Source organism: Equus caballus, chromosome 18, assembly GCF_041296265.1.
Source record: "Equus caballus isolate H_3958 breed thoroughbred chromosome 18, TB-T2T, whole genome shotgun sequence".
NCBI classification, from domain to species: domain Eukaryota; kingdom Metazoa; phylum Chordata; class Mammalia; order Perissodactyla; family Equidae; genus Equus; species Equus caballus.
The window spans coordinates 83,081,170-83,093,354 of NC_091701.1; positions in this window are offsets into that span (position 1 = coordinate 83,081,170).

Consider the following 12,185-nt stretch of genomic DNA (forward strand, 5'->3'; position numbering starts at 1 on the left):
TTATTCCTGTTCTCAAAGAGAGAACTTTCAGTTTTTCACCATTGAGTATGATGTTAGCTATGGGTTTGTCATATATGGTCTTTATTATGTTGAGGTACTTTCCTTCCATCCCCATTTTGTTGAGAGTTTTTTATCAAAAATGGATGCTGAATCATGTCAAAAGCTTTCTCTGTGTCTATTGAGATGCTCATGTGATTTTTATTCTTCATTTTGTTAATGTAGTGTATCACCTTGATTGATTTTTGTGGCTGTCAAACCATCCTTGCATCCCTGGAATAAATTCCACTTGATCATGGTGTATGATCCTTTTCGTGTATTGCTGTATTCAAGAAAATCAATGTTATTTAAAGATAACAAGGAAGAAAGAGAGAAGATGTAACTGGAGAGGTGAACAAATTCTACCCCTGTTTTAACCCAGATGGACTTTGGCTTCATTCACATATTATTCATTCAACAAATACTTATACCTTTTATGTTCCAGGCTCTATGATGGATACACCAAATAAAGGAAGGAATAACTCAGAAATTCTATTCCAGAGAATCTCACAGTTTTTGAAGTTCTTTTCACTCCCAACTTCTAGAATTTCTTGCTCTTCTCCAGTTCTGTATTGACATCTCAGGGCTCTGAGCTTGGAGCCTGTCTCCTCACCTTCATCACCAGTTCAGCCAAGCACTGTCTTTACTGCTCCACATCCTATCACATCTTTCTTACGACCTTCTCAGACCTAAATCTCTTTCCCTACAATTAGAACCCCAACCTTCTGGGTTGGAAGTTTTCTAATGCAAGCCTTTATTTGCTATCAAATAGCACAAATATCATCAAATTAGGTTATAATTTGTTGTCGTAGTTGTTGTTGGTCTCAGCACATTCATTCTTGTCAATATATCTTTATAGATATGTCTTTTCAAGATTGCCTCAATAGGTTCATAACAATAAATTCAGGAATTTTGCACAGAATCTGAAGACCATTCTAATGATGTTAATGAGCATTATATATTTATGAGATTTTCTATAAATTTTCTTAAGAAATTTAAAGCTGCACTGGTATATCGATGATGAAAAATAACTTAAGAAATTTGTGGACACACATACACACACACAAATCTGCTATATAAATTATATGACCCAGAAGAAGTAGCCTTAAATTTTTATGTCTGCTAGAAGATGCTTCATATATTAATTTCAGAGAATATTATAAAAATCAAAGCTAAAGGCAAACAAGATAATTTTCATTCTGTTGTTGGCAAAATATTTATCAATAGTTATTTTAGGCAAGGCACTGAAGCAAGATTAATTGACACTGGACTATACAACAGATATAATTTTGTAATTATGAAGATAATATTTGAAGGCAAAATGATGAGAAATCATGAGACAGTTCCAAATGTTGAAAAAGTTTGAAAGCTTAGAGATACCAAATTTCATTTCATTCAGTCATTCAGAATGCTGAGGCAAGTATTTCACACCAACCCTAGCTATTATGCAAGTGGAAAATGAATATAAATTTAATTAACTTCACTTTGCATTCCCTCATTTATTATTTAATTTTCTTTAGGTTTCCAAGAAAATGTCATCAAGTAACAATATACATATACGTAAAACTATGAATTCTAGATGTATGTAGATAAGGGTATTTAATGAATAGTTCTTTTATTTAAATGTCACTTTGTCTTTATTCTAGTAGAATGAGAAAATGAGGGGCACATCATGAACAGGCACGTCACCATGAGAAATTGTGATGTTCAAAGGAAGTAAATAACATGTAACTCTCCAAAAGGCGATTGAGCGTGAAATATAGCATATAAGTTGAATCATGTAAGTTGTGAAGCATAAGCTAAAGTTCAATATGTCCTGAATTTGTGTAAACATCACCACTGTGTGTTAAGACAGAAAGGAAAGACAAAGATGCACAAAGATATGCCACCTCATAGCATGGTCTGTCAGTACTGTGAACCGTGCCTCTGCGATCACGTGCTCCTACTTGGGACTCGACTCGGTAGGGATGGGAGAGATGCTAAAGGATGAGGGAGGAACCTAGTGATCTGAACCCCGTCCTGAACTACTCAGGAGCTACTACAATCTATTTTCTTTGTGATCGAATTGTTGTTTTTACCAAATGATGCCTTTGTGATTGTAACATCATTTTATTTAAAAGCATCTGTCTCCATATTACTCTATACAAGAGCAGACACTATTACAGAAGAAACCTGAAAATTCACACTTTTCATGCTATTTCCCAGTGAGTCCATTTCCTTAGAAGAGACTTTATTGTGTTAACATAAAATAAAATGCCCCTATTTTAAGTGTATCATGCAGTGAGTTATATATGACAAAAGCGTATATCTGCGTACTGCAACCACAGTCACAAATGTTTTCATCACCTCAGAAAGTTTATTTGTGGCCCTTACCATTCAAAACTCATTCCCCTCCAGAGCCAGACAAGCAGTAGGGTCCTTTCAGTCCCTGTCGATGGGATTTGCCGTTCTGGTTTTTCAGGTAAACGTAGTCGTGCCCCATGATGACTTGGCTTGTTCATCATTGTGCCTTTGAGATTCATCCATGTTGCTCAGGTGGCAATAGGTTGTCTCATTTATTGCTGAGTAGTAATCCATTGCATGGATTTAAAATACATATATATATTTTTAGTTCACCTGTTGATGGACATGGGTTGTTTCCAGTTTTAGGCCATTATGAATAAAGCTGCCATTAACACATGTAAACAAGTCTTTGTGTGAACGTGTGTTATTTCTGTTAGGTAAATACCTAGGAGTGGAATTGCTAAGTAGTATGTTAAGTGTATGTTTAGTTTTACAAGAAACTACTAAACTGTGTTCCAAATTTGGTTGTATTATTTTACACTCACGTTAGACATTCATGAAAGATTTTAATTTTGGCCATTCTAGTGGATATTTAGTGATAGGTGGTTTTAGTTAGAATTTCCATGAAGACTAGTGATATTGAATACTTTTTCTTATGTTTATTGGCCATTCATATATCTTTTTTTATGAAGTATCTGTTCATATATTATTTCCCATTTTTGTTAGGTTGTCTTTTAATTGTTGAGTTGTAAGAGTTCTTTTGTTTTTAATGAGGAAGATTTGCCCTGAGCTAACATCCATTGCCAATCTTCCTCTTTTTGTATATGAGCTGCCACCACAGCGTGGCCACTGACAGATGGGTGGTGTAGGTCTGTGCCTGGGAGCTGAACCTGGGCTGCCGAAGCAGAGTGCACCGCATTTAACCACTAGGCAACTGGGGCTGGCCCAGGAGTTCTCAATATATTCTGGATACAACTGATTTTCAGATGTAAGATTTGTGGTTTTGTGAATATTTTCTCTCAGGCTGTGCTTGCTTTTTTATTTTCTGAATGATGTCTTTTGAAGAGCAGAAGTTTTCAATTTTGATGAAGTGCTATTTGTCAGTTTTTGTAATGATTCACAGTTTTTGGGGCCCAAGAAATCTTTGTCTACTCCAAGGTCATAATGATTTTCTCCTATGCTTTCTTCTAGAAGTGTTGGGGTTTCTGGTGAGAATTATGATCCATTTTGCATTCATATTTGTGTATAGGGTGAGGAAAAGTCCAGGGTTTATTTTTCCCATGTGGATGTCCAATTGTCATAGTACCACCATTGAACGCCCTCCTTTTCCCCATTGAATTACCTTGGCACAATTGACTAAAATCAATTGACCATGTAGGTGTGGGTGTATTTCTGACTCTCTCTTCTGTTCCATGAATCTGTGTATTTACTCTTATGTCAATAAATTTTATTATGAGCTTTACAATAATCTTACAGCCAGAGAATATTAATCTTCACTTTTGTCCTTTTTCAGAATTGTTTTGGCTGTTCTAGATCCTTTGCATTTCCATATACATTTTAGGATCAGCTTTCAATTTCTACAAAAAAACCTGTTGAGATTTTGTTTGGGAAAATGCTAAATGTATATATTAATTGGATAGAACTGACATCTTAACAATGTTAAGTCTTCTGATCCACGGATGTATCTCTCCGTTTATTTATATCACTAAAAAAATTTACATCATCTTTGATTCCGCTCAGCAACACTTTGTAGTTTTCTGTGTATGAATCTTACATATATTTTGTTGAATTAATCCCTAAGTATTTCACGTTTTTTGATGCTTTGTAAATGGCATTTTAAAAAGTTGAACAAATTCTTGAGCCTTGTCTCTAAAGCCGTGAATAGTGACATTTGCTCTTCCTTCTCTCTCATATGTATGCCTTTTGTTTCCTTCTCTTGCCGTAGCTAGAGCTTCAAGAACAGTGCCGAGTAGAGCGGTGACTGCCGACGCCAGTGCCTTGCTCTGGTCTGAGAGGGAAAGCGATCGTTCCTTCACCACTGAGCATGGTGTGAGCTCTGGGTTTCTCGTAGATGCCCTTTGTCAGAATTAGAAAGTTTCTTTCTATTCTAGTTTGCTGAGAGTTAAAATTTTTTTTCTCATGGGAGGGTATTAAATTTTGTCAGGTATTTTTTCTGCTTATAATGAGACGCAGATCATACATGTACATACACATTTCTTCATCTTCCAATATGATTAATTAAGTTAATCGATTCCCTAATGTTAAACCAATCTTACGTTGCTGGGAAAAACTCTTTGTGGTCACGGTCTATTACTGTTTTTAGATCTTGCTCTTAAGGGTATTTGCAACTAAATTCATGAGGACTCTTGTCCTTTGTTTTATTTTCTGGTAATATCTTTGTCCAGTTTTCGTATCCAGATAATATTGATCTCATAAAATGAGTAATGAGTCCGTCTTTCTCTGATTTTTGAAATAATTTGTGTGGGCTTGGTGTTAATTCTTCCTTAAATGTCTGATAGAATTTACTAGTGAATTTACTCCACTGCACATAGAGTTTTCTTTGTGGAAATGTTTTAAATTACGAATTCAATTATTTTAAAACTTGATCTGGGTTTTGATTCTTCTTGATTCTGTTTGATCTTTTGTGTCTGTCAATGTACTGGTTTATTTTGTCTCAGATGTCAAATTTATTGGCATAATTTCATTGATAATATTTCCTTAATTATTCTTTTAGTGTTTTTAGTTATGTCCCTTCTTTCATTCCTTATACTGCTAATTTGTATCTTCTCCCTTTATTTCTTGATCAGTCCAGCTGGAAGTTTACCAAAAATTTCAGCCTTTTCGGACAACCAGTTTTTAATTTCCTTGATTTTTCTCTATTCTTTGACCATATTTTGTTTCACTGATTTCTGCCTTTATTTTCATTATTTTCTTCTTTCTACCTATTTTGGGATTAATTTGTTCCCATCTTTGTAGCTTTATAAAGTGGAAACTCAATTATTTGTTTTAGAATTTTCTCCTTAAAATAAGCATTTAAAGTCACAAATTTCTTTTTAAGCACTGCTTATTAGTGCTGTACATATTTTGATATGTTGTGTTTCATATTTATTATTTTTTAAGAAAAGAATCTATTTTTTAGAGCAGTTTTATAGTCATGGCAAAATTGAGAGGGAAGTACAGAGATATCCCAGTATTGGCTGTCCCCTCCACCCCGCCCAGGCCTCCCCCATTATCAACATCCCTCACCAAGTAGTACATTTGTTACAAATGATGAACCTACACTGACACATCATTGTCACTCACAGTCCGTAGTTTCCATGAGGGTTCATTGGTGTCATACATTCTCTAAATTTCGACAAATGTGGACTGTCATGCATCCACTGGTCTAGTATCATACAGAATAGTTTCACTGTCCTAAAATCCTCTGTGCTCCACCTATTCATGCCCTGTCCCCCACCCCCCCCAAACTCTGGCAGCCACTGATCTTTTTACTGTCTCCATAGTTTTGCCTTTTCCAGAATGTCATATGGTTGGAATCATACAGTATGTAGTTCTTTCATATGGGCTTTTCCCACTTATTAATATGCATTTAAATTTCCTCTATGTCTTTTCATGGCTTGATAGCTCATTTTTTTTAGTGCTGAATAATACTCCATTGTCTGGATGGACTAAAATTTATTTATCCAATTACATTCTCAAGTGCATCTTGGTTGCTTCCAAGATTTGGCAATTATGAATAGAGCTGCTGTAAACATCTATGTGCATGTCTTTGCTTGGACTTAAGTTTTCAACTGCTTTGGGTAAATACCAAGGAGCACAATTGCTGGATTGTATGGCAAGAATATGTTTAGTTTTAATACGAAAAGCCAAATTGTCTTCCAAAATGGCTATACCATTTTGTATTCTCACCAGCAATGAATGAGAGTTTCTGTTATTCTACATCCTCACCAGCATTTGGTTTTTATCAGTGTTCTGGATTTTGGCCATTCCAGTAGGAGTATAGTGGTATCTCGTTGTTTTAATTTGCATTACCCCTGTGATGTATGACATGGAGCATCTTTTCATATGATTATTTGTGATCTGTGAAGTATACCATTTGCCATTTGGTAAAGTGTCTGTTAAGGTCTTTGATGAAGTTTTTAAATATTTTATTTTATTGTTGAGTTTTAAGAGTTCTTTGTATATTTTGGATAACAGTCCTTTATCAGATATGTCTTCTGCAAATATTGTCTCCCAGTCTGTGTCTCGTCTTCTAATTCTCTGGACAGTGTTTTTCACAGACAGAAACTTTTGGTTTTCGTTAAGTTCAGCTTATGAATTATTTATTTTATGGATCGTGCCTTTGGTGTCGTATCTAAAAAGTTGTTGCCAAACTCAAGGTCATCTAGATTTTCTCCCGGGAGTTTTAGAGTTTTGCATTTTACTTTTAGGTCTGTGATCAATTTTGAGTTTATTTTTGAGAAGGGTGTAAAGTCTGTGCCTAGATTTATTTTTTTGTATGTGGATGTCCAGTTGTTCCACCACCATTTGTTGAAAAGACTATCTCTTTGCTCCATTGTATTGCCTCTGCTCCTTTGTCAAAGATCGGTTGACTATTCAACTGGACCTATTCCTGGGTTCTCTATTCTGATCTACTGATCTATTTGTCTGTTTGTTCACCAGTACCACACTGTCTTGATTACTGTAGATTTTTAGTAAGTCTCAAGTAAGCATCCTTAAGTAAGTATCCTCCAACCTTGCTACAGTTGCTTATTTGTTCAAGGAGCGTTTTTTTTTTTTTCTGTTCTTCAGATTTTCTACATAGATGGTCATGTGTTCTGTGAACAAAGACAGTTTTATTTCTTCCTGCCCAATCAGTATACTTCTTATTTCCCTTTCCTGTCTTCTGGCATTAGTTAGAACTTCCAGTATAAGGTCGAAGAGGAGTGATGAGAGGGTACATCTTTGCCTTGTTCCTCATCTTAGTGGGAAATCTTCTAGTTTCTTACCATTAAGTATACTGTTAGTTGTAGGTTTTCTGTAGATAGTTTTTATCAAGTTGAGGAAATTTCCTTCTATTCCAAGTTTATCAGGAGTATTTATCGTGATTGAGTGTTGGATTTTGTCAAAAGCTTTTTTTTACATTTATTGATATGATCATGTGATTTTTCTTTATTAGCCTATTGATGTGATGGATTACATAAATCAATTTTCAAATGTTGAACCAGCCTTGAATATCTGAGATAAATCCCACTTGGTCTGTCACTATTTTCATACGTTGTTGGATTCCATTTGCTAATACAGTCATGTGTTGCTTAACAATGGGGTTACTTTCTGAGAAATGCATCCTTAGGCAATTCCATCATTGTGCGAACATCATAGAGTGACTTACACAAATCTAGAAGGTATAGCCTACTACACACCTAGGTTACGAGGAATAGCCTATTGCTCCCAGGCTACAAACCTGTACAGCATCTTACTCCACTGAATACTGTAGGCAATTATAACACAATGATAAGTATTTGTGTATCTAACCATAGAAAAGGTACAGTAAAAATATGGTATAAAAGATAAAAAATGGTACTCCTGCATAGGGTGCTTACCATGAAGGGAACTTGCAGGCCTGGAAGTTGCTCTGGGTGAGTCAGTGAGTGAGCAGTGAGTGAGCAGTGAAGGTCAAGGATGTTAGTGGACACTACTGTAGACTTTATCAACACTGTACACTTAGGCTACAGTAAATTTATAAGAAAATATTTTTCTTTCTTCAATAATAAATAAACGTTACCTTATTGTAATGTTTTTACTTTACAAATTTTTGTCTTTTTAACTTTTTAAAAACTTTTTGACTTTTTTGTAATAACATTTAGCTTAAAACACAAACACATTGCACAGCTGTACAAAAATATTTTCTTTCTTTATATCCTGATTATATAAGCTTTTTCTATTTTTAAAATTTGAATTTTTTTTGCTTTTTAAACTTTTTTCTTAAAAAATAAGACACAGACACACACATGAGCCTAGGCCTACGCAGGGTCAGGATCATCAATATCACCGTCTTACACCTGCACATGTCCCACTAGAAGGTTTTCAGGGGCCATAGCACACATGGAGCTGTCACCAGTATCACCACAAACCCGTGAGTAATGCGTTGCGCTATGACATTTTGATGCCCACTACATCATGGGCAATAGGAATTTTTCAGCTCCATTACAATCTTAAGGGTCCATCACTGTATATGTGGCCTGTTGTTGACCAAAACATCGTTATGCAGCACATAGGACTGTATCTTCTTGAGGATTTCTGCGTCTACATCCATGAAAGATATTGGATTGTAGGGTTTTTTCTTATAATATCTTTGTCTGATTTTGGTGTTAGTGTGTTGCTGGCCTGATAGAATGAGTTTATTCTTTTCAAAATATTTTCTAATTTCTCTTGTGATTTCTTCTTTCACAATGAATTCCTTAAAAGTGTGCTGTTTAATTTCCAAATATTTGGGGGACTTTTCAGATATATTTCTATTGTTTATTTCTAATTCTATTGTGATCAGTGACCAGATACTGAACTACTTCCATTTCTTAAAATTTCAGGGTGCATTTTATGGAACAATGTATGGCCTATCTTTGTTAACCTTCTACATCCTCTTGAAAAGCATGCATAATCTGCTGTTGTTAGAGGGCTAATCAATGTTTGTATGGCAGTCGTAGAATGCTGTGGTATTAGTCACTGAGACACACGTTGTTAACATTCTCAATAGAACTTCTGGGGATCTCATGGAAATGCTTTTCAACCTTAAGACAACTCCATCCCTTAATTAACAATTCATGTAGTTTTTACCTGGAAATGATTAAGGAAGCAGATGTGGTAGCATTTTTGAAGAGCAGGGCAGTCACATTTAATTTGCACCCAAATCCACCACTAAAAATGGTTTAGTTCTTAATTCAATTTTTATTTTTAATGGAAACAGTTTTTCCAATCAGCCAGGGAAAAGCTGGGGCCCTATGCTTGGGAACAGTGGGAGGGCCTTTATCTTATGCATCAGTAAGAGAAACAATCTCTGGTGGCATACGTATTAATATAAACCACGTAAACTTTTTCTTCAAAAACCCAGAACCAGAGCAATGGTCTGGAGACAGGAAGATCAGTAGGAAATGGATACGAGGGGATTTTCTGGGGACATGGAAATGTTTTAGCTCATGATAAGGGTAAAGGTTCACAGGTGTATGTATTTGTTAAAATTGTACATGTAAGATTTCTTTAAAATATATCTGGGTGTGTAAAGCAGAAAATAATATATTGTGAGATTTATTACATGTGTAGAATTTTACTTCAGAATATAACTATAAAAATGTGTTTTTTTAAACCTTAGTGTACAGATTAATTTTCTGGATGCTTGTTAAATATTTAAATTACCATATTTTACAGTAGAGGTTCTGATTAATTAGGCATAGGGTGAAACCTAGGAATTGGCATGATTAGCAACCATTCCAGGTGCTTCTTATGAAGATAGTTCAGTGGCTCACACTTTGAGAAACAATGGACAGAAAAAATTCCAAAGAGCGGTCTAGGGAGAGACATGCTGGGTTTCTGGTAGTTGGGAAGAACTTTCTGGAAGAAGTAGGACTCAGATAGGCAGTGTAGAATGAAAGTTAGATGAACAGTGAACTGTCACATCTGTTTTGTAGATGAACATTCATCCCCTGAAAATCCTAAGATGTGAGGGTCCACCCACTTTGTAAATTTCAGTTCTGTTGTTACTTGGTTTATAGCATGTTAAAAAACAACTAGCCACTGACCCATGTGTAACCATGGTAACCTTTTTAAAAGCACACTTTTCCTGAAAAGAAAATAGCAAAAATGGCTATGTAACCGATAAAACGTCTCTTAACATCCAGATGAAAACTAGTTGAAGAGAGGAATTGCACGCAGTGAGGCATGGAATTGCAACTCAAGAAACTGTATTACAACTCAGTTTGTCTGACTGAGTCTCTCACACAACTTTCACTCAGGGATAATAGACGAGATAAGGCGGGGCCAGCCCCGTGGCCAAGTGGTTAAGTTCTCGCGCTCTGCCTCGGTGGACCAGGGTTGGAGGGTGGATCCCAGGCACAGATCCTGGGCACAGATCCACACGCTGCTCATCAAGCCATGCTGTGGTGGCATCTCACACAAAACAGAGGGAGATTGGTGCAGATGTTAGCTCAGGGACAACCGTCCTCACAACAACAACAACAACAACAACAAAGGCATGATTTCAGTCTTTATTCAAAGACACTGTCACGGTGATGGGTTACTACTAAGTCAGGTGTCCTGAGCTTCCTTGAAGTAAAGACTTGAACTTTGTACCAGTGCATTAGAATTTGAGGATGAACATGGATGTATAACTCACATACAAATGGTGTAGGATTCATAGTCGATCATCTATTAAACCTGACTCATGGTTTCAATATCAGTAGGAACCTGGTGGTTGAGAGGTTTTGAGAAATGCTTAGGAACAGCACTTACTTTCCCTATCTGGTGATGTCTCATGTTCAAAGGCCATGTACTTATTTATGAGCAATATAAAAAGAACAAATAATCATTATAGTTGTGGAAAGAAGCCGTGACCCTAAATTAGTAAGAACTGAAGTCAGATACAAAGAAAACAGGCATAGACCACGTCCTTCTTTCTCATTTTTACTGTGTGTAGGTGTGTGTGTGCATATGGGGTGTGTGTGTATGGGGGTGTGTGTGAATATGGGGGGTGTACATTTGGGTGTGTCTATGTATAGGTGTGTGTGTATTTGTATGCTTTTGAATGAAGTTTGTGGGAGAGTTATGGGTATAGATAATGAAGTTGTGTGTAATTTATCAAATTCAGTGTCAATTAGATAAATAGGAGAAATATGTAGTGATATTATTAAAAATTGAAATTGAAAACTAAACCAAAGAAAGCTTAATATATTCATTGTATGCACACACAGAAATATATTTGAATTAATTAAGAGCTGTCACATCCAGTGAGGATACTTCCACAGTAACTGTGATTACCTTTAAGATTTCTGCATAGATTTGAAACTCTGAAGCACCTGGAGCATGTTACCATGACACTATTCTGGGAAATGCTCTGTCCTCATCAGATCATGTGCATAATCTTAAATTAGTGACTTGTTGAAAGGTGTTCTTAAAATATAGAAAGGGTATTAGAGCAGATGCTGGAATATATGTGCACATTCACACAGAGTGACATTAAGAATCTGTAAAATATGGGGTCATTATCCTTGAATAAGAGCAATGGGATTTAGCCAAGACATTTCAGAATGATGAGGATATAACATAATGAGCACTGATCAGTTACTGCTTCTCATCAGTTACTGTCCTTTCCTTTAAGAAAATGGTGAAACCTTGGTGAAATGAAGGGCCTGAGCACAAGTGGGGAATAAAATAAGAAATATATTTAAATATAAGAGAGATGAGCAATGAGTGCCAGTGCAGAGAGTCCCTAAATCGAACAGCTCGTCCGTATGGTGGGGGAAAACAATATTTTTATCATCTTGATTTAATCAGTGCTGACTGGATTCTCACTGGGTTCAAAGTTCTACATGAGATGTAAAAACTCAAGACTTAAAGTGGTTGCTGCTGAGACACCAAACGTGGCCGCCTTTCCCACCACCGTGTAAGTGAGTGTATGCACATATGTGTATATGGGCACCACTGGATCTTGTCTACAGCACCAATAAAGTGTTTCTTTTGTAAACAATAAATAACACCACTTGTTGAGAAACTACCTTCACTCTTTACATGTGTCAATCCCCCTACACTCTACTCTACCACAATGAAAGTGGTGCCCACAATGTGACAGGCAGGGCTTAAAGTTCATCACCCTCAGGTTATTAAAAAAAAATGTCCAC